Source organism: Cyprinus carpio, chromosome B9 (genome assembly GCF_018340385.1).
Source record: "Cyprinus carpio isolate SPL01 chromosome B9, ASM1834038v1, whole genome shotgun sequence".
NCBI lineage: Eukaryota > Metazoa > Chordata > Actinopteri > Cypriniformes > Cyprinidae > Cyprinus > Cyprinus carpio.
Genome location: NC_056605.1, coordinates 33569697 through 33594745, shown reverse-complemented (window position 1 = coordinate 33594745; position 25049 = coordinate 33569697). Strand labels below are relative to the sequence as shown.

Sequence of the window (25049 nt, the reverse complement as noted above, 5' to 3'; positions counted from 1 at the left end):
CTTGTGCTGTGGCGCTGGGCTGGCGGCCATCTTGTGCTGTGGCGCTGGGCTGGCGGCCATCTTGTGCCGTGGCGCTGGGCTGGCGGCCATCTTGTACTGTGGCACTGGATCAGCCGATGTATCCCACCGAGCACGATGGTGCAGGTAATTAGTAAAACCCCAAAAGTCCAGGATCTCCAGCCCCATCATCTCCCATTGAGGCAAAGGATCATCTAGGCAATTGTTAAATAAGTCTTTCAGTGCTGCATCATTATAACCTAGCCCGACCGCCATGGTCCAAAACATTTGCGCCAGGCCACCCACCTCACTCCCCCTTTGACGAAGGGTGGTTAAGTTCCGGAATCTCCCCCTCCGTTCCTCCATGGTGGCTGGGGAACAGATTCGAAATCCCACACCGCTGGATCTAGGCATGACGGAGTCCTTCTGTCACGACACGCACACAGACAGGTAGATCCAAGTGCAGTGTTTTATTGAGGCAATCCAAAATCAGAAAACATCCAGGCAAAGGTCAACATCCAGGTAATCCGTCCAAAACAAGAAACATAAACAACATCCAGAAACAGAACAAAACCAGGGAACCAGGAAAACACAGGGTGACATTCAACAAGGACTCCGTAACAATGACAGAAACAACCAGGGTATTTAAAGACAGGTGCAAACAAGGTAAGTGGTGACAGCTGAATACAATGAACAGTGATGAGCAGCTAAGGCTAGTGGGAAATGAAGTTCTGACGAAGGTGACAATAAGGGGAAGTGAGACCTCTAGTGGCCACCCAGGGAGACACAGAACAGAAAGTCTGTAAAAGTGGTCTGAGACTGAACATGTAAAAATCACACTGGGCCTCATTTACTCCAGTACTGTGTGTTTAAACCATGTATATTTAATAGTTTGAGGTTTTAAAGAGTTCTGATACTAAATTGTTGCTGGCTTCATGAAGTGAGTCTATAAGTCAGTTTTTCCCCGCTGTGTGCTCTGAAACATAAGGATGAGGAGAATGCCAAGAAAACCTGTGATGAATGTTCAGTGAGTGATGTTTTTATAGTCTTGTTAATAAAACTCTGTCTATCCTTTCATGATTTCAGTAAATAACACAAGATGGAAAGAACTCTGTGTCAGTGTTAGTTTAATCTGTTGTATGTAGACGATTCCCTGAAGATTGAGTGTTTTAAACAGAAACACAGAGCTTTATTAGTGTTGTTTATGAAGAAAGGAGTCGCTGGTGTTGTTCACGCTTGAGTTCATGGATCTGAACAAACACCAGAGCTGAAGTATTAAACCACACGGTCATGATTATGATATAAACAGTGAAGAAATCCCAGACTGTGTTTGTTCACAAGGTTTCTGCTCATAATGAATGGGTTTCATGATTGACAGGATTGTTTCTTCTGTCCTCATAGAGGAAGTTTCAGAATCAGACTTCTTCTGAAGTTCATGTCTGGCACAGATAGAGACTTTTCTCCTTCATGAGAACATGCACAGATGTGCCGTATTTATCAAAGAAGATGATTGAACACAAAGGTCTCCGAGGTCTTGCCATCTTCTGCATCTGTTTATGGAGTTTAAAGGAATAATTTGGCACAAAATGAACTTTTTGTCATCATTTACTCACACTTTTGTCTTACAATACTTGATTATATCAAGCAGTAATACAAAAGATGATGTTAGGCAGAATATCTGAGCTGCTAAATTTATTATATGCTTTATTTACATTAAGTAAATAATGCCCGAACTATTGCTTTAATAGGTGACTGAATCCCTCTTTTTATTGTCTTGTTGATTTTTGTTTGGGAATTTTATATGCATTAAATCAAAGTCTGAATACTGAAATATAACAGAAATGCATAAAACAGTATATTATGTATTTTAGTGACTCTTTCTGTAAGTTACATCATTACAGCAGCAGGTGATGATAAGAGGCTGTCTTTCAGAGAGATTCGTTTTCAAACCAATCATTTAGAAAAGAAACGCGCAGAAATGTTTGTTGAGCAGCAAATCAGGGTAACACTTTACGGTAAGGGCAGCCTATACAAATTACCATGCATTAATGAATAAATTAATGTGTGAATTATGCATTACTTCATGCATTAATATCATGAATTATCAGGAACTAACATAAGTTCATAGTCTTTCATGACTTCATGGATGAACAACACCTTAATTAAGACATTAAGTAAGGTGAGTACATCATGATTTATGATTTATTATACATGATCATGATGTTTTCTTTGTTCACAAAAACAAGGTCTTTACTATACATTGTGGATAAAGCTTCATTTCGCATAATTTCGTGCATGTAAGACTACTTGAATTATTAAAAGAATATACTAACAACCACTCAGCACACCCTAGCAATGCCTTGACAACCATCCATAACACCCTGACATCATGGCTGTAAATTTAGCATTTATGCCATTGAGCATTTATGTCATTGGGGAAATCAAAACACCTTTAATGAAAACCAGCTGACTGTCATTATGCCAAAATTGAAGAGAAGTTACAATAAATGGACAGACATCCATCTACAAATATCACCATTTTGATGCATGTGTTGATTGTGTCAGAGATGAATCAGACGGTTTCGCCACTCTACGGCTCTGACCATGCTCTATTTATGTTATAATAACTCACCAACCGTTTGCACTATGAAAAAAAAATCCAATTACGCATGCTAGTAAACAACTTGCCCTTTATGACAATTTATGGCTTAATACGTTAACTGCATGCTTTCCATCAGCAAATCACAGCTAGGGATGGGCGATACCAGTTATTTTCTTTTCGATCCGATACAAAGTACTTTCAAGACAAGTATCGCCGACACCGATACTTCTATGAAATATTTTTATTTAAGTGATTTTATAGTGTCTTTTGATAGCAACATTAATAAAATGGACATGACAACCTTTTGCTTACGTTTATTAACAAACACTGAACACTTTTACCACATTTCTTCCCCTAGGTTTTTGAGATGAAACAAGTTGACATTTTCCTCTTGAGCCTGTTTTTTCTATGACTGATAAACTCTACGGCTTAAAAATAAAATAAACCCCTGATAAAAGACTGGAATGCACTGGAATGTCACAGTTAAATATGCCTCTGTCGACCTTGAGGTCCACATATCTGTTGTGAGAATGACATGGTTTGCATGTTGTAATGTTCTCATAACTTTGGCTTTACATTCAGCATACATGTAGTTAATTGTATACTCCATCAGCTTTTTTGTCTTCTACAACTGAGATTGGCTGGAGGTCCCTTACAATCTTCTCTCCTATGCGTCTTGTAATTTCTTTCTTATATGTTTCTTTCTGATGAATCAATGAGAAATGTGAGTAAAATAGTCATAGACTCAGTGTTTCAGTTCGAAAAAGCACCGTTTCACACACTTATGTGGTATATGTGCGCATGTGCATGCATGTAGTGTTTCTTCTATTGCAGTGTATCCAACAGACTACGTACACGGAGAGTTATTACTCAGAACCACATATTTATTACAGAACACAAGCAGCTCCTGCTGCTAACCGCTTATGCATGCCACAGTCTAACTCTGTCTGACCCGATAACCCGCTGCAGTCAAGGTGGCCCTCTAGTGGAGTCAATATGCAATTACACCATTCATACTTATAACACTACACCACAACGCATGCGTTCATGTTTGCTCGTGTAACGTTATGTGTGTGCATGCATGCACTTATGTTTTTGCGTATATACGTCGATTCACATATCTGTGTGTGTGTGTGCGCATATGTTTGTATGTGTGTGCAAAGTTTATATATATATATATATATATATATATATATATATATATATGTTATTCTTATAGTTTTATTGTTTACTTTTATTTAATTCTTTCATACTTTCATGTGTTGTATTCTTTAATAATTGCAATAACTATATTCTATGTATAATCGTGTATGTGACGAATAAAAATCTTGAATCTTGAATGTGTATATATGTATGTGTGTATAGGTGAGTGTTCATGTGTATGTGTGCATGTGTGTATCTTTAACAGTCTATGGTGTGTGTGTGTGCGAATGTGTGTGTGCATGCATTTATGTGTATATGTGTACATTTGCGTATGTGTGTTCGTGCATGTGTAACAGAGTTAGGATTTTATTTAGTTTTATTGTGAATTCAGCAGCGGTTAATTTCATGTTGTACTGATGCCCTCGTGTGGTTTGAAAGTGACGTGACATTCAGCCAAGAATGGTGACCCATACTCAGAATTCGTGCTCTGCATTTAACCCATCCGAAGTGCACACACAGAGCAGTGAACACACACCCGGAGCAGTGGGCAGCCATTTATGCTGCGGTGCCCGGGGAGCAGTTGGGGGTTCGATGCCTTGCTCAAGGGCACCTAAGTCATGGTATTGAAGGTGGAGAGGGAACTATACATGCACTCCCCCCCCAACCACAATTCCTGCCGGCCCGGGACTCGAACTCACAACCCTTCGATTGGGAGTCCGACTCTCTAACCATTAGGCCACGACTTCCCATGAACTGCAGGCAGATAAACGTTCAATAAGACAGGAGATGACGCAACACAGCAGTTGCAATGTGTACTGCACGCTGTGGGTCACTTATGCCTGCTGCAAAACAACCACTAAAGGGGTGATTTATTTCATTTTACAGCCTGCAGTAAAGAAAAGAAAGATTCATACCAGCCAGTATTGTGTCCGAGCATTTATTGTAGGGTAGTTCGGACAAAGATTGAGTCCGTTGTACAGAGCGGCGTCTTATTGGGTCTCGATGGTGTTCATCCAAGTCACATCGTAGAGTGGAGAAGAAAGACCACATCTGTCACATTATTTATTTTTATTGTTATTATTCCATTGTTATTGTATTATTATTATTATAGTTTTTTTTTTTTTTTTTTTTACAAGGTTGCTTTACTAATAAATTGCTTTATAATGAGAAGTATTTTTAGGAATTTATAGTGAGTTATTTTTAGGAATTTATAGTGAGTTACCTACGAAGAAGCAAATGGGCCGTCCACATCGAACACAACACCATCTCAGAGGGGCCCTGGTCGCAGCTGTAGCTGTAAAATAAGTACATGGGAGGAGTTATCACCTCCACCAAGATACTTGGAACAAAGTTGGTGCACCTTAAAACACAGAAGTGGTACATAACAAAAAAACACTTCCTGGACATTGCAGTGACCAACAGCTTCATTTTACACAAAGAGCTGTGTGCCATCCATCATGACAAGCAAATGACACAGCAAAACTTGTTGTCACATGAGGAAATCACATCTACAATCCAAAAATACATTTGAGATTTAGCATAAACAACTAATAAACTTGCATATTTGTGAGTCGCATCTAAATGAAACGGGAAAGATTTCTTTGTAATTTATTTCATCAAGAAACCTAATAAAAGTATTCCGTTATAAAGTATGAACATGGCAATATTCTACTAGCTCAAATATATGAATAAGACAAACTGATTTATTGATGATAAATGTATAAACCTGGTTATTGGGTATTTAAAACATTCAAATCTGACCCGTTTCTGCACAATGGACAAATATGCATCACATTTTGTTTATCAGTTTGTTTACGTTAAAACTGTGCAATTAAAATGCATGGAAAGATCATATGCCATTTAAATACATAAATCTTAAATTCATGCCTAAATTTTGCTGAGTGTAGATTTGAATATAAATAAAATAATTCCTTCTCAAATGAATTTTTATATTTCGCATTTATCTCTCGTTTAGATTTCATATTTCTTTAATATTTTCATAAATGTCATGATGGGGGAAAAGTCATCACATGTTTTGTATAATAGTCTTATATTTTTATATTATGCTTCATTATTAAGAAAAGTTTTATGAACATAAAATGTAAATATAGTGTGACAACATGCCCCATTGTTTTTTGGACTATCCCATACTAAAATGCACATTTTAGGGGTAAATAATGTAGAAAGGTGTACCTTTAGAAAGAGTGCCATCCCAGTGACAGCTTTTCTGCCTTTTTACAGGTTAAAAACAGTTGAACAGTACATGCTCAAACATTTTATTTCTGAGGTCAAGAATTTAAGGTTTATTTCTGGAGTAAAGAGTGTGACAACTAGCCCCGGTCTGCTCCACATGAAAGATAGTAAACGGAGGAAAGCTCAACTTCCTTCCTTCTTCACAGCGCTGCCCAGACAAGACCAGCGGCCAATCAAAACTCAACAGCAGTAACGGGTCAGATTTCTGTAAGAGTGCTAATGAAAACATGTTTTAAACGCATGTAACTAGTTACTCCCCAACACTGTCTATTGTCTATCGGCAATGAAATAACTGCTCACAACCTCAGCACCTAATTGCTTTCATGAATAAACAGTTAAAACTGTACGTCTACTGTAAGACAGGCTCAGTTAATTTGGCTTTCCTTCTAAAACTGAGCGAATAAGATGTTTAATTAAAATTTCATAGCACTACACTTTTATTTTGAAAACTGTTAAGATATAAAACATTAAGAAAAGTGAATATTTTAACAATAAACCCCCACCAGAATCATTCAAAAGTGCTTCATTAACAAAACCATTGTGGTTCAGAATGCAGTTCTCTCATGCAGTATTCTGGAAACAAAGATAATCTCACACACATTGTGTGTCGTAATGTTTTCTTGAACAAGCAACTCAGTCCCAAACCAATTAGCACTAGAGTCATGATGAGAAATCAAAACAAAAGGGACAGAAAGACAATTAGAAATATTCCCAAATGACTCTGCATTTAGAATCACTTCATCATGCAAAATATATCAAGACAAAGCCCACAGCTTGCACTGTGAAACAAATGCAGATCGGGGCTACCCTTACGAAAAATAAGTTTATTCAAGTGTGCTATTAGTATACTTCTTTTAAACTAAAAATAGGAAAGTATGCTTTTAGTTTACTTTTTATGTACTTCTCAGAAATGGGCTTTATGTACTCCTCAGAAATATACTTAAAATGACATTTAAGTATACTTGACTTATACTTACAAAAAGTCTAAATATACTTGAACTTTACTTAAGTATACTTAATAAAATAAACTTGAAGTATACTACTTTTTGGTAAGGGTAGTTGTCACATGGCGTGTGTCTCAGTAATTTTGAGGTTTGTTGAATCTCTATATAATTGTTCTACAGTTTACATTTAGCTGAAAATACAACAATATGCTGTTTAATGTTACATTCCCATTGTGACAACATGCCCCGGTCTCTTGCACAGTTCTGATCCCGCTCCCAGTGTCATACTGACCTCTGCTGGTCACCACCGGAACAACACCAACTCACTGACCACAGCTAGTGAATCTAAGACTCATATTCACATAAAGTCACACACAGATTAGGTGTTTGTTTACTTACAGTGTTTCCTCTCAGATGATTATTGCTCATTGTGTATTGATCGTGTTGTGATGATAGGCTATGTGCTGATTTTGTGTTTAACTACATCTCGCAATTATGTCAGACTACGAGAGAGAGTTGTTTTAAAAATAAATATCGTACAATAAATTTTAAACCTCCATCAAAAAAAAAAAAAAAAGTTTTAAAGGTTGTGAGTTAAGAAAATTAGATAGTGCATTTTCATCTGCGTTAAATTAATATGGCATCCAACCTGACTTCTATTGGCTAAAGTTATGCATTTTCAAGTGCTCCTCCTCAAGTTAATATCATTTGAACCATATGTTTTCCTCTACATAAATAATGCACCATCATACCTCAAACGAGTGTTCACTAAAATGAACTGCTACTGTATATAAGAACGACAAAATAATAATAATAATAATAAGTTGTCTGATTTCTCAAACAAATTAAAAATGACATTCTTTTTGTAGTTTACTAGAGCATTAGACTGTCAAATACTGACTAGTTGTTAATTGAAAGAAAACTAAGATTAGCAGAACAAGGGCGTGTGATCTGCATCACTAAGACCTTCACAAACACTCAAATCAGTGCTGCTCTTTATGCATTTGGCCAGAATTAACATCAAAATAACAGATTTCTCAAAAAATAATGCCTTTCACTTTTGATTCAGCGTCATACGTCAACGTCTAAACCTGCAATTGTGTATTACAAACACTGTTCGCTCCTTGACATATTACCTTTGTTCCTCTTTTGGATGAAAGCATGCATGAATGCAATTGATGCAGCTGCAGCTGAATGATTATTAAATCAATCAATCTGAGAGCAGGAGAGGCAGTTTTCTCTCTTCTACAGTCATAATGACCCAGTTCTGTTGGTTTTCTGTATTCCTGCGTCACAGGTCTATGAGCTCAGATGCATGAGGGGTTATAAAGGCTGAATGTGGCATAAAGCAGCGTGTGTCCAGCGGCCCTCAGACGAGTGGGCTCCGTCTCTTTACGCCTCTCTGTCTGGCGTCGTCTCGGCCCCTGCGGCTCCTCACATTTGTAGGCTCTCCAGAGGCTTCATTAAAACCACGTACATGAAGTGCAAAGTTGATTTGCTCTCGACTGAAGCTTTCTAGTGTCCTGAACCCTCCACAGATCTCAAAATATAAATGCAGAGGAACAACCGAGTTATTTTTATGGTCAGAGAGATATGAGAGTTTCTGGTCAATTAGGTTCGTCTTTATATGGTAACTAGCTACGTACAGTCCAAAAACATCTGAGAACACAATGCAGATATGGGATTTTGTGTGCTTTACAACTAGAAATAAAGAACGAAATAATGACTGGGTTTTGAAAAATGTGATATGTAAAAAAAAAATGAAGAAAGATGAACCAGAAAACTTTCACATTGTGCTCTGTTTCGAATCTTCTTCCATTCTTCGCCTCAAAGTTAAAGTTTTTATTAATATTTGAGTAAGTTTTTATTTTAGAATTTCTGTTTTCACTTTAATTTTAGTTTAAAGGGGTCCTATGATGCGATTTCAAGTTTTTCTTTCTCTTTGAAGTGTTACAAACTCTTGGTGCATAAAGAAGATCTGTAAAGTTGCAAAGACTAAAGTCTCAAATCCAAAGAGATATTCTTTATAAAATTTAACACTCGTCCACACCCCCCTAAAACGTCTCGTTCTAACACGCCCCACATCTCTACGTCACTGTGTGGGAACATTTGCATAACACCACCCAAATGTTCACGCAAAGAAAGAAGGCGTATCTTTTATTCTCGCTGTAGTTTTGACTAGAAATCATGTTTATATCACATTTATAATGGGTTTAATGTTTTTGGCTCGTCGCTCCGACCGGACAAGGCATCACATTATGTTAAGAAGCATAACATTTCCGTCACATGCTTGAGGTATTCGGCCAATCACAATGCACTGGATAGCTGGCCAATCAGAGCACACCTCGCTTTTAGGAGCGATGAGCTTTATAGAAAATTGGCGCGTTTCAGAAGGCGGGGCATAGAGGAGAAACAATTATGTACAGTATGTGGAAAATAAGGGTTTTTTTTAACCTTAAACCGCATAAACACATTTCATTACACCAAATACACAAAATAATGTTCTTGTTAGCAACATCATATGACCCCTTTAAGTTATTATCAGTTATTTTTGTATTTTTTGTCATTTTTGTTATTTTTTGATAAAATATGTCTAGAATTTGTACATTTTTATTTATTAGTTTAGTTGAATTATTTTAGTTAATTTTAGTACCTTAAGATGAAGATGAGAAATGTTGCCTTGGCAACTAGTTAAAAATCAATATATACTATAAGGATATATATATATATATATATATATATATAGAATATATATATATATATATATATATATATATATAATATATATATATATATATAATATATATATATATATATATATATAGGCAACCACATGTGACTACCCCAGGCTGGACGCCACTTTGTCCATGGTGAAAGCCAATCCAGCGATCCACAGTACAAAGTTGATGTATTTCCTCAGCGACCAGCGCAGATCAGCTCCAGGCATGACGAAGCAGATATCGTCCTCTTTTACATATGTATACATGCATATATATATATACATATATATATATATATAAAACCTTATTTCAGTTCACATTTATTTTATTTCAAGTAAGAAAATCTTTTTCTTTTTTGGTTTTAATTTCAGTTTTAGTCAACAATAATAATCTGTTTTCTTGTTCACGAGACGCACCACATTCTCTTATAGTAACTCTCTCTTTCGTTTGTAATTTAAATCAATATGCACCATACGATACATGGTGATTAATATGACACAGACAATACAAAAAATAAAAAATAAATAATAAAAAAAAATTGTAAAACAGCCAGCATCATAACCTGTCAAAGTGACACTTGTGTGACTTTATTTGTGTAAAAGTTTTATTATTAATTTTGTCTCAGTTGTATAACTTTGTTTCATTTAATTTTAGATTATTTTATTTCATTATTTGCCATGTATTAATTTTTTTTCTTCATATTGTCTGTGAATAGAATGGTGTCATTTTTTTAGAACTACTGGTGTAACGGTTGAGAATGGACTGATTTTTAGCATAATGGTGTAGCTTTACCCTACTTATAGTGGAAAATACAGCAGCAGATCCTTCTCGGGGAAAGGAACTGAAGAATAGGAAACACAAGTGGACAAATGGATGTTCGACCCCCAACAGAGCAGCACTTTCATTGTAAACATGCTGTTGTCATTTGAGGTGAATCAGGTCGGTGGTTTTCACTGACTGTAATGGGCAAATGTCTATAACAAAGCATGAGTGAAATTAAGAGTGACAGTCTTTATTTTACAAGAAATAAACATAGAATGTTGTTACATAAAACCCTGAAGATCTAGTTAAGTTAAAGGAACAGTTCACACAAAAGTTAAAATGTTTGCTGCAGATATCCTCACCCTCAGTTCATCCGAGATCAGGATGAGTTTGTTTCTTCATCAGGTTTGTAGAAAGGTAGCATCGCATCAGTGTCTCAGCAATGGATGCTCTACAGTGAATGGGTGCCGTCGCAGAATGAAGTCCAAACAGCTGATAAAAAACATCACAACTAATACACCCACAAAATCCAGACACATATTTGTTTAGAGCTGTTTAAAAAAACTGCTTTGATCTGTTGCAGATTTCTCTCCTGATTCAGGCCAGAACACTTTTTTCACTGGAGGAAGTCTTATTATGGATTATGGAGTCAATAAATTTGAGTTAAAAAGTGTCTTAATGCTGGATTTGTTTCAGCTTGTGTCTCCTCCAGATGTTAGCTGATGGACTGGAGTGCTGTGGATTACTTGTGGATTATTGTGATGTTTTTTATCAGCTGTTTTGGACTCTCATTCTGACGGCACCCATTCACTGCAGAGTATCCATTGATCAAAATTTCTACAAATGCTACAGATTTCTACGAATCTGACTTGCAGAAACAAACTCTCATCCGGATCTAGAAGATCACCCTGTATCACCACTTCTTTTACTCACTGCAACATTGATGTAAACTCTCTCGATCACATGTCAGTGCTTCAGTTCTAGAGCAAAAACAAGAGGCGCTTATAGGACTATGAAAGTTCATTTTGAACGCTAATAAGAGATGTATTGCAGAGTCCCTGCATCATCATAAAGCAGAATGGATTTCTGGCTTCCATTCAACCCAAAAACAGTACAGGAAGCAGCTCAAAAATACTGATAAAATGAAGCATGATCTTCTCTTTCAACACTTCTAATAGATTGAAACCAGAAGCAGAATCAGAACAGACGCGGAACACTCGACCACGACATCACTCGGGATATATCATTTTGCTGTGAAAATGACACGAATGTTTCAGAACATAAAGGATCATTCCCATTTTTTTTTTAAGTGTGAGGGGGACATTCATTTGATTGAATGCCATCGTGGGTCTCAACTGAGGTTATGCAAATCTGCATTTTTAATGAACTGAAGCATAGCTCATTGCTGCAAGACACATTCAAGAAAACAACAATTACATGTCATGATACAGAAGTCCTCATCATAAACCCCAATTAGCTGGTGTTAACCATGTCAGACTGTCAATGTCTTCATCGCAATGTTGACTACAATCGTTGCAAAAAGCAAAATATATAGATATAAATTAGAGTATTCATTACTGCATACTGCCAAAAAAAGTTCTTCTTCAGTATTTCTGTCTTAGTTCCGATTTTTTTTTTTTTTTAAATCAAGATACATTTACTTGAGAAGCAAAATATATAGATATAAAGTCTTGTTTTCTGAAATATTGATCAACATTTAGTGAGGTTTTGCTTAAAGCAAGAAAAAATATCTGCCAAAAGGGTCAGAAAAACAACCTTCTTTTCTGTTTGAATTAAATTATCTTTCTAACTCCACTGGTGTATTATAATTATTTTTTGTCTTGTTTTAACCATACACTGTGCTAAAAATGATTTGCCTAATTTAGTGTTTTCAGTCAACAATGCTAGTAAAGCCAGTCAAAAAATTGCTTGTAAATCTCATGTTTCTGTATGTGATATTCTCACCAAATCTTGGATTCAATTCTTCTTTTGTGCAACTTTGAGAAGAATATCACTGTGTTAGTCGACAGTTCACCCGTGTTTTTATATGATAGAGAACGAAGTGAGTGTATGATTAGCCGAGGCAGCCGTGCTTGCTTTTAAATTTTTTGACACATATATCTTCGGCCAAGTCATTATTAAAGAGACGCTTCTGCCGAGAGAGAGAGACATTGGGTAACATTTGCCCTATGAAGGGAACATATAGATAGAGAGAAGGTATTAATTTGTTATAACGGTTCAGACTGGTAATACAAGGCAGGAGGTCCATTTATGAATCCGGCCTGAGAGCAATTAAACAGGAATTGCTGAAAGACTTCATGACCGCTGCTCAGATCCACATGCAGTGATGAATGAACTGAACATCTTTGAGTCTAATTAACACACCTACAGTCAGATGTGAAGGGCAAAAATGTCATCTCTGCGGTCACATCCCATCTCACACACAATCACAATATGATTCACATCCAATCTAACAACACATATATACCAAAATAGGCCCCACAAGGTCAACAATGTCATCTCTGCGGGCCAATTTAATGCATCCTTGATGAACAGATATATTAATTATTTAAAAAAAAAAAGTTTTGAAAAATTTAATGCATCCTTGATGAACAGATATATTAATTTCTTTGATTTTTCCCACATTTTTACTGCTCGTTCTCTTTCTGCTTGTTCGTCCAGATAAAGCGGTTGTCAGCAGGGGGAGATGTGGCTCTTTTAGCATGCTGTAGTTTTACCGCAGTAAGGCAAAAGTGAGTAAGATTGTCTCTACATGATCAGGCTCCAGGTACAGTACCAAAATCATTTCCATTGACTGACTGATTGATGAGATGGGATGGATGGACAGATGAGTGGAGAAGAAAACTGACACACAATCCACATGAAACACGAAGTGAGAAACCACTCTCCCTCTTGAAAGGGAGGGTGACCAAAGACAAATGACACGGAGCACGTATATGGTATTGTAATCCGCATACATTGACATCTTGGCCTCCACAGATTTGTGTGGAGAAGATAAAGTCAGAAAGTCAGATATCGCCTGTAGAATAATATCTACAGTTTTACATGCTATTTTAAAAGCACTAGGTCTGTACAGTATTCAGTACTGCATACTGCACAGTGAAGCCTGCATACTATTTCATTTAGTAAATGAAGCAGTACACATTATGCAAAGATAATTACATCAAACATGAAGTGTGTTATATTCTGTCATGGAATAAATGACGAATTAATGCCTTGAATAGTTATGTAATTGATAGAGGCCAGCGACCCACCTTTTTTTTTTTTTTTTTTTCCCCACTTTCTTTCTTTCTTTTTCTTTGTCTTTTAATTTATTATAATTAAATTTTATTACATTGTTATCTTGTGTGTCATGTTCTACATTTTCTTTGACTTTTATTATGATGATTATCTGTTGTCTGGCTGAGAATTATGCTTATTAACGTTCTACTTTTCAATATAGCTCTTGCATTAAAAACTTGAATACATGCATAAATACATAAAACAGTAAATACGTTGTTGTCACATGACCTAAATACACATTTTTGATTCATTTTGCATAAAATTTAAATTCTATGCAACAGAAATAGTGCAGAAATAAATGTAAGATGAAAGAATCTGTCTATCCATATATCAGTCTATCTATCCATCCATCCATCCATCCCTATCTATCTATCTATCTATCTATCTATCTATCTATCTATCTATCTATCTATCTATCTATCTATCTATCTATCTATCTATCTATCTATCTATCTATCTATCTATCCATCCATCCATCCATCCATCCATCTATCATCCATCCATCCATCCATCCATCCATCCATCCATCCATCCATCCATCCAACCAACCACCAACCTTTCCATCCGTTTATCCATCCGTCTATCCATCCATCCATCCGTCTATCTATCTATCTATCTATCTATCTATCTATCTATCTATCCATCCATCCATCCATCCATCCGTCTATCTATCTATCTATCTATCTATCTATCTATCTATCTATCTATCCATCTATCCATCCATCCATCCATCCATCCGTCTATCCATCCGTCTATCTATCCATCCATCCACCCATCCATCCATCCATCCATCCGTATGTCTGTCTGTCTGTCTATCTATCTATCTATCCATCCATCCATCCATCCATCCATCCATCCATATCTATCTATCTATCTATCTATCTATCTATCATCTCTCTCTCTCAGTCCTCATGAACATCACTGGTGATCCTGAGGGCTGTTCACTAGTCCATGATTTATGAACATGTTTTATTAATCACAGCCAAGATTTAACAATTCCCTTTAGTTTCTCTGATTTCAGACCGAAATTGATCAGCATAATTAATATTAATTAGTTATTTATGTGTATGTTAATATATCTGAAATATGCCTAAAACCAGTTATTAAAGATTAGTTTTAAAAAGCCTGAAGTTTTGTGGGCTGATAATGGAAAATATTAAGCTATAATTCATACACATGAACACAGTGTTGGTTGTTAATGCTAATACTGTTCTGTCCCGGCAATTTATTATTATTATTTTTTTTTAATTACAATTGTATTTTTATTTATTATTTTTTTCAGGCCAGAATATATGCAAAATATACAGTATCTACATTTCCAATTGTACAGTTTCGCCTACATATATGTTTAATATACATATTAAAAATATATATTTAAAAAATGGTAAAAAAAAAAAAAATTAAAGGTAAGTGGTTGCAATCAGTTTATTTTAGCTACATTTAAATAAACACATTAAGTTGAAAGTTAGTCAAAATATAAATAAATAAATAAAATAAATCATTTTAGTTAAAAATTTAGTAAATTCAATGATTTTTTTTTTAGTATACTGTTTTATTTTACTCTCTCTTTATTTTATGTGTTGTGTTTTATTTTTATTTTGTGTGTGTGTGAGACTCTTTTATAGTTTTTTTTATGAGATTTATGCATCATATTTGAAAACTGGAAAAACCAAAATTAAATTTTTAAATCTTTGGTTTTCCAAAAAATATATAATCGCAAAATAGTTTTATATATATATAGGAAATACTAAATATATATGTATATAACGGTGGTAGCCCCCAAATTATAGCTTTTATTTTATATATATATATATATATATATATTTAATTTATTTTATATATATATATATATATATATATTTAAAATTCTTCAAAAAAAAAAAGAAGAAACATTTTTTTAGACAAAACCAAAATTTATTTTTAAATGGTTTAAAAAAAAAAGAAGAAACATTTTTTTTTCTTCATTGATTTACAAATTTGTTAGCATGCAGTTAGTTAAGCTTTACAGAAAATGAAAGTTTCTACATTCTGTTTAGGAGTAGCTTGTCAGTGGTGACTGTGTCAAGTTGATGTCCATATCATGCAGTAAGTTAATGTCATGTATTCAAATGGATGGCAAAAACTAACAACAACAATGATTATATGTTGTGATCAAACTTACAGCAAAGTTTGGAAGTTCTGTATGTTGGTTTAGGGTTGGCATCATCTCTTCTCAGGTGTTCTGGATTCAGACTTTTTCAGATTTTTTATATATTGAAATATATTTAAAAAAATATGTTATTAATAATAATAATACTACTAATAATAATACTATTAATAATAATAATGATGATGATGATATTGTAATAATATAATAAGTATTGCTGAATTTAGCCTTTTACTTGGTGTAGAGACAAACCATGTCATCAATCTGCAAATAGATTCTGCTTCACAAATAAATGAGCCCCGTGAATGATTCAGGTCTTATGAGACAAACTTATGAAGCTTTGAGTGATTCTGCTCATCTGCAGCAAAGGCATTAGGAAAGAAAGATACAGTAAAAAGAAAGGAGGAATCAAACTAAAAACTTTAACACGCAATCCCACTCAAAAAAAAACAAAGAGACACACCCCGAAAAAAAACACATAAACACAATATAAAAAACAAGGCGACTTCAGGGTGTACCCAAACAAACGTGTGGATAAGGTCGGCGCGGGGGATGACCGGGGGGGGGGGGGGTTGTGTGAGCGGTGTGTGGGGGTGGGTGGGGGGCGGTCTGAAGTGTCCCCATAGCACATTTGAGTATCATCTTCATTAATTAGATCAACGAGCTGCTGCCTCGATTGAAAAAACTCATCATCACGTGATGAAATCAGATTTACATTCAGAGACTGAGAATAAAGACGAGAGAAAGGGCAGGTTCTGCAACAAGCAACTGACAAAACGTCCTGTCGCTCATCATCACGTGACGAAATCAGATTTACATTCAGAGACTGAGAATACAACTGGAATATTCTTAACACTTCACAACATCTGAACTGATCTGAATAATGACACTGCTGTCTTCTGTAGAGCTGCTCTGCAGCTGCTCTGAGCCGCAGCTGGAGTCAAACGGTACATATATACATACACCTGATAACGTTTACACCATTAACACTATTTTCCTCTTTATGAAGCTGCTTAAACAATCTGTATTTGTGACCCCGGACCACAAACCAAAACCACTGCAAATAAGGTGGTGATTTTTTAAATTGATATTTGATGCAAGCGCATTACATCAGTCAGGATAAGCTGAAAAATAATCTCCTCCAGTGATGTATGGTTTGTTTATGGCGGACAAATATTTGGCTCTGCTGAGATTATCAACGTATTTGATAAATCTGGAATTCTGGAGGCGTGCTGCAAAAAAAATCTAAATATTGAGGGGGAAAATCATCTTTTAAAGTTGTCCAAATGAGTTCTTATAGTACTAATCAAAAATAAGTTTTAGATATATGACAGTAGGAATTTGACAACAATATCGTCATGGAACTGATCTTTAAACGTTTATCCTATTTAGTTTGGGCGCATAGAAAAACCTATAATTTTGACCCATACCATTGTTTGTTGTAGATGGACACACCAAATAATACCTTGGTACATGACTGCTTTTGTGCTGCAGGCTCACATTGTATAAAATAGAATTCATGTGTTTGAAACTGAACAAATCCACAATTTCCCTTTGTATGAAAACAAAAACACAAAAAAAAAAACAAAAAAAAAAATCATCGTATCATTCCCCAGGAGCTGAAATCAATTAATTACCAGTTTCAATCTGGGTTCGATCTTTTTGTGAGCAATTGTCAATTTTGTATCATAATTGATGTCAATTTTATGCTGAAAAAGTATTTTGTGTGCAAGTTAGAGGTTTTGTCATAAATATGAAAATAAATAAATAAAAAACACAAGGTCACACGGTTCGGGATTCAGGTTTGTTCATTTTATATTATAATGGCTACTAATATAAGTGGTTATTTTGTCAAATAGCTATATCTCTCCTGGCATACACTCTTTAATGCATAATTTTTGTAATTTCTGACTGGTTGCAGGGCTTGTTAGAATGTTGTGAGGTTTTCTGACCTCTAAAACAGAGAGTCAAGTCAGTTTGATGTTAAATGCATGAGCTCAACATCAATAATGAATTGCACTATTATGCAATATGACACCAAACACATTCTATGAGCCCGTTTTTAGCAAAAGCGTATGTTGGCATATGTTTTCGTGTCAGTATGAGAACGCTGGTTTCTGCGTTCCTGTCATCTGTTTTAATCTCTGACAGCACAGAGAAGAAGAGGACTGAAAGATCGATCAGAGTCAAGATCAGTTTGGTATCAAACAGAACCATGTTCCGCATCTGTAACAAAGAGTTTTTATGTGTGCCCAAAACGAAGACGAAGAGGAGAGACTTTCCGGTGACATGAAATACGGATGAGCAAGGCAATAAACCACAAGAGGGTGAACAACAGTTTTTCTTTATTTAAAATGACACTGATCAACCGAGTTCCGAGGATGTTGTTGCTGTTATTAGTAAGGAAAATTAATACTTTTATTTCATCAAGGCCTGCATTAAAATTGAGTTTCAAATCAAGAACATTTCTAATGTCACTCTCAAGATTTGTTTCAACATATATATGCTGTTCTTGGTAGTAACTTTAGGTTCATCTGTGAACCCTGAATAGAATAAAAATGTATCACCGGTTATCCACAATAATTATTTTGGCCAATACAAAATCTGTTTGTCGTGGTCATTTGATAACTAATCAGCACAAGGTTTCTTCTTGGAGCAGACAGATGGTGAGAGATCATGTCATATTTTCATGACTTCTGAAGATAATGTTGATTCGATTGAAAAGAACGGCTAGAAGTAATGAATGACTGAAAATTCAGCCTGCCCACATCACAGAAATAAAGTACATTAATTAATATATATCGACATAGAACACAGCGTATTTTTTTTACAAATGGGTGTAATAATATTTCACATTGGTTACAGTAATTTATTTCTTTTTTAACAAAAAAAAGGCAGCATTGTCAGCCTTTGGTGAGCAGAAAGAAAGAGAATTCTATATTAAACCTATATAATTAATGTGCCTCCACCAAGTAAAAGGACTTTTAATGCATCATCAGTCATTCCTCATATATTTGAAAGTTATGTTTTGTGACTCAACATGCAAAAAATATTTATGAAATGTGAAAGATAAAAAGTACCTGTTGAATACCGTTGACCCACACCGCCGGTGGTGCCATAGGGACGAGATACATGGCATCGAACAGACCCTCCTCTGAATAGATAATCAATGACCATAGTGCTGATTGCTTATGTTCAGGAAAACACATGCCATGATGCAATTACAAACCTCATAAAACATCCCACACGAAGAGAGAAGGGAAGAGCATGCAAGAATTTTATAAAAGACCAGTTAAAAAAATTAAAAAAAAAAAAAAAAGAAAAAAAAACAAGACTGTGTGTTTTTACACTACCATAAAATGCAAGAAATAGATATAGTCCATGGAATACAGCATATGAGTGACAGATCAATGATAGAGTTTTTGCGGTGTAAATTATTCTGTAAAGTCAAGGGTTTTCAAGCTTTTAGATACAACGGACCCACAAACTACAATCATTCGTAGGTGAGGGGACACCATTCTCGATAAAATTTAAAAAAGGATCTATAATATATTGGACATTTATAAACACTACAAATTACTGTGCGAACAATTTTCATACTTTTTACGATGCATAAATTAATTAATTGTGAAATATCTAGCTTCTAATACATGATATCATTGCATTTTTTTTTTTTTTTTTATTCTTATTATTCTTTTTTTGCTCCGTTCTAATGTTTGAACTGTCTTGAGGTTATTATTATAAATAAAATTGTAGCTTTATGAAGCTTATGTAGTAATTTGATTTTTTAACTTGTTTTCGTTTTTGTTTATATATACACATATATATATATATATATTAAAAAAAAAATCCCCTATATTTTAAAATATATATTATATTTTTTTAAAAACAAAATTTTTTTTTTATATATACAAAAATAAAAAAATATATATAAAATATAAAATTTTTAATATTGATATTTACTGTTTAGCTTTTGTTTTTTTTAGCCAATCATAATTTTTTTTTTTTGGTGTATCAACCATTCATCAAAGTATTTATTTAATTTATTCATTTTTATTTCAATAATTTCCATTTTTATGTATTGTTATCATGTATTTGATATATGTAAATCCAAACAAATTGTATTGATTTCATTAGTATTTTTTTTATTTAAGTTTGCAATGTATTTATTTAAATCAAGTTTATTTATTTTCAATGTACATTTTATTAATTCATGTGTTTTTAATGAACAGCAGTATTAAATACCCAGTAAGTTTACTGTTTTGATGAAAAGGGTTTTTCCGGAGAGCAGCAAAACCTCACTGTGTGTTACGACAGCACATCTCTCCTGGATTGGCAGAAAGAACAGAATCTATTATGGTGGATTAGTGGGTTATAATTCCAAGAGCTTCGTGTTACAACGCAGATTTATATGCAACAGAGATGAGGACAAACACACATGTATGGACAACACACACTGTCATGTGAATTCTTTTCTTATCCTGAATGTGTTTCTCGCATCCAAACTATGTTATGCTCTTGCAGCATCTCCATCTCTAAGGTCCAATATCTCCACATACTTGTTTCTTCAGTTGTTTGCGCTAAACACTATGTTAGGCCTATCAGGGAAAACAAATTATATATTAAATAGACTTTTCGCCAGATTCCACAGATAATGGTTCTATAAATATTTCATCAGGGAGACACTGCAGTAAATGAGAGAAAACGCATCTGGGAAAGACAACAGCCCAAGACCAGCAGCAAGATTCCAACTCATGATGATCTTCAAACACTGAAGCCTTCCAATACATCGCAACAACCACAGAAGAGATTCACAAGGTCATTATCACACCCTTCACATGTTTGTACAGTCTCGACTACAAATACATAATGACTTTGATTCTCTGAAGAAAGGAAAAGAAAAGTTCACTATAAAGCACTGAAATGGTCAAACATGTGTATTTAAAAATCACCTTAATGCAAGGTCGAAAGTTGGTAGTGTATAGAATTGTGTTAAGCAGACAATAGGATCATGTTCCCATTTGCTCTTTTTAAACCACCAGCATTGCAAAATAATCCAGATGTTTTTTTTCAAGCGGCTCCAAATGAATCCATCATGTTATTGCGAAATCATTTGATTCAGATCAGGACTTCGGGGACCCCTTTTTTATTATGAAACAGTACAAAACATCAAGCTATTAATTAGGCAGTACGCGGCATAAAGTTATGAGAAAGTACAGGTATTAACAAACAGAAAGAAAGAAAGAACCCAAGAAAGGAAAGAATAAGAAAAACGAAGGAAGAAAAAATAAGAAAGAAAGAAAGAGCACATAAGAAGAAAGAAAGAAAGATCCATAACTTCTCTTAAAGAAAGAGCAAGAAAAAGAAAACAGAAAAGAAAACCAAAGAAATAAGATTAAAGAAGAAAAGAAAGGAAAGAAAAATATTTTTTTTTTTAAAAAATACATCCTTAAAGAAAATCAACTGTGGTTTCATCAATTTAAAAGAGATACTGCATAATAGACACACCCACACACACACACGACACACACAACCACACTCTCTCTCTCTCTCAGCTCTCTCTCTCTCTCTCTCTCTCTTAATAGACAAAAATAAAGTTTTTCATCAAATTTGATGTGTGAATGTTTGTATTTTCTTGAACTATCCGAAGGGCAAAATATTCATTTTTAATGCTTTTAAACATAAAGTTTTTATTTATAAAAATGCATATTCAAAAAAAAAAAAAAAAAAAAAAAAAAAAAGCCAAAGAAGATATTGACAAAAATATCTTTGCATTCATAGTATTTGAAACCTATTTAAATAACCAATATGTTAATATATATACATAGGTATATATATATATATATATATTTGTGCATATATATCTATAATATATATATATATACTATCATATATATATATATATTGGTTATTTTTTGGATATCCACTTTAAAAATAGATTTAAAAATATATTTGTATTAACAGTGAATGGGACACTACTGTACAACTCAATAATAATAACTCGGCAGTAATGAGGAGCTGCAGCTGCTGTTAAACTGGCCAGAACTGGACCAGGTGCAGGTGGAAAAAGCGGTATCTTCCCCCCCTTCCCTTTTCCTAACTTTTTTTTTTTTTTTCTTCACCCTTTTTTTTATGGTCATATTTTATGTAACTATTTTCCGCCCTAGGTCCCAGTACTCGCAGCCCAACAAATTATTCTAAAATCTTGCTTTGCCACGGATTTTGAGGCTTACATAATGCAAGACAGACAGAAATCAGAATTCATTTTTGTCTGCAATTTGCTTTTTCTAAAAAAAAAAGGTGCACTCAGCTCCCTGATTCAGACAGTAAACCTGATGCACGGATGGATCTTTGTCCTGAGAACATCATATAATCTGATTTAGAACACGAAAATGGCTGACTATTCATGTTCTATCGCAGGAACCACGTTAAAGTCAGTCTGTCACGAGCTTATCACTCAGAGTTTTTTTAATAATCGAGAAGCAAAATGTTCATGCAAAGTGTCATTAAGAAAGTGACTGCAATAGTATTTGTACTGGAAAACAAGACAAAAATACTGAGGACGAAGTGAAATAAAAAGATAAACTCTAGAAATATGCACAGTTTGTTAACTTTAAAAACTATCCAAACATTCTTAAATACATAACTACATTTACTCAATTTCCTCCAAAACGCATCAAAATAAAGTGATGCTTAAGACAAGGAAAAAAATGAAAGAAACAAGAAACTAATTAATTTTTGGGACCCCAAAACAAGACAGAAATACTGAGGAAGATATGTGAAGTCAGCATGGTTGAGAAGTTAAACACACTGGATTTATGATTATTTTCATGAATGGTTTAAACTCACACTGAAAATGAGCCAAAGCACTTACTGTTTCTGATGAATGAGATGAAAACATGAGCTGAGAGACTTCAGATCAGCTTCAGTCACAAACAACAAATCAATCAACATCTTATGGGAATATTTGAAAATTATCAATCCCGGGCTGACAAAAGGATGAATGTTTTAGAGAAACTCAAAGTAGCTTACATCAAAAAATATAACAGAATTCATCTGATCTAACTGATAGATATACTCACTGATGTTTGAGCCTCCAATCATGATGTCAACTACGGACCCCTGTGGGATGATGTGTCATTCAGCGAAGTGACTTTATTAGTTAAAAAGACTAGCGATTTTGAGGACACATGAAAAACCTACAGTATTAATACTTTTGTTTGAGACATTTTGGTTAAGAGAAGATGAAAACCATGAAGAAACCAGATTTTCTCTGTTTCTTCACGTTTTTTATTGTGGATGTTAGTGCAAGCATTAAATAAATAATAAATAATAAATAAATAAATAAATAAATAAATGTTGAATTAAAAACAAAATAAAACTCCATTTAATTTCAACTACTTGCAACATTTCTCATTTTTCTATTTTAGTTTAACTTTAATGTACTAAAAAACTAACTAATAGAACAAAAAACTAATCTAAACACTTAATATGACCAAAATCTATAATAGTACATTCAGTGATACTAAAAATAACATGACAAAATGCAACATTTATATTTAAAACTCACCCATGTCCACTTTAGTACGATTTTTTTTTTTTTTTTGTAATTTAAAAAAAAAACTTTACTCTGAATTACTTCTTTGAAAATTGTGCGAGTAATATTTTTCTCCCATTTACATTAACATATAAAATTTAAATGAATTGCATACCATAAAAAAAAGCTATTCATTTTATTTATTTATTTTTTGTCTAAATGGTTTCATAAAGAACCTTCAACATCTGAAGAACTTTCTGTTTACACAAAAGCTTCTTTGTGGCTCAAAAGAAGTTTCTTCAGTTATAAATACAAGGTAAGGAAAGATGGTTCTTTAAAGAACCTTTGACTGAATGGTTCTGTGTGGAACCAAAAATGGTTCTTCTATGTCATCACTGTGAAGAACCTTTTAAGCACCTTTATTTTAAGAGAGCGTAAAACACAATGCAATGAAGTTGCAAAAAGGTGAACGTGATTTCACCAAGTAACAACATGATCCTGAACACAACATTCCAATCAACCAATCAGAATCAGGGGTAACTTTTGCGGAAATATCTGTTTTAGACTTACGATCAGGGTTAGGAGCTTCTACACTCTTGTTAATCAGCTCCCACTGATTTTAGGAATAAATTAGGGGTTAGGTAGGGTAGGTTTAGGGTAGGGATTGGGGTTAAGTCTATATTTTTAGAACAGTAATGTGATCTAGGAACATATCCGTTACATGCAAATACCTGTATATATATATATATATATATATATATATATATATATATATATAATATACAAAAATGGAAATTCCTTTATATCAGTACATTGTGCACTATTTTTTTACTTTTGTATAATGTACATTCACCCACTATGTTTTCCATGCTTCCAACTGCAAACCTTCCGAGGAAGGCCCTAGTGAATGTGTCTGTGGTCCATCGAGTTGAGCACGAGATGGTTGTGTGGTGCCACAGAACTGAGAAAGCCCAGTCAATGTTCATGTCACGGGAGAAGCTGCTGCAGCTCCACCATCGGTCTCTCAGATGACCCGGCAGGAGCTCCAGACTCTCTACAGTCGAAGAGCATGTGATACCTGCACAAACAACAATCCACATTGCTGCTTCTGCATTTATCAGTGCAAATGCATTTTCTGCTTCTTATACACTTTTCCACTGAAAAACCAGACAATGAAACACAGTCTGCTTGCGTTCGGTCACTGGTGTACAAATCCAGCATTAAGAACGGTTTTGTTAACTTAAAATACAAGTCTATAATCCAATAATAACACTCCTCCATGAAAAAAGTGTTCTGGTGTGAATCAGGAGAGAAATCTGCACAGATCAAGCAGGTGTTGAAACAGCTCTAAACAAATATGTGTCTGGATTTTGATGTGAGAGACAGTGTCAGGTAGATGCACTTTTCACTGGAGGAAGGGTTTATTATGGATTATAGACTCAATGTATTTGATTTGTAAACTTTAAACATTAATGCGTGAAGTTCTTGTTTCCAAGCCTTTTGTCTCTCCAGATGTGAACTGATGGACTGGAGTGCTGTGGATTATTGTGATGTTTTTATCAGCTGTTTGTGTTGGATCTTCTCATTCTGACGGCACCATTCACTGCAGAGCATCCAATGCTGAGACACTGCTGCAGTATGC

The 25049-nt window shown here is 34.5% G+C and overlaps 1 protein-coding gene and 1 long non-coding RNA gene across 2 annotated transcripts in view; both read right to left on the bottom strand.

The window, feature by feature from the left end:
* The window catches only part of LOC109076668 (neuroligin-4, X-linked-like), an 87716-nt gene that overhangs the window by 25816 nt on the left and 36851 nt on the right, over positions 1-25049 (bottom strand).
* On the bottom strand, positions 4738-22857 carry LOC109088378. Its single transcript, XR_006155683.1, has 3 exons — positions 22745-22857; positions 4965-5036; positions 4738-4792 (listed from the first exon to the last, which is right to left on the bottom strand). It is a non-coding gene; the product is annotated as an uncharacterized LOC109088378 (long non-coding RNA).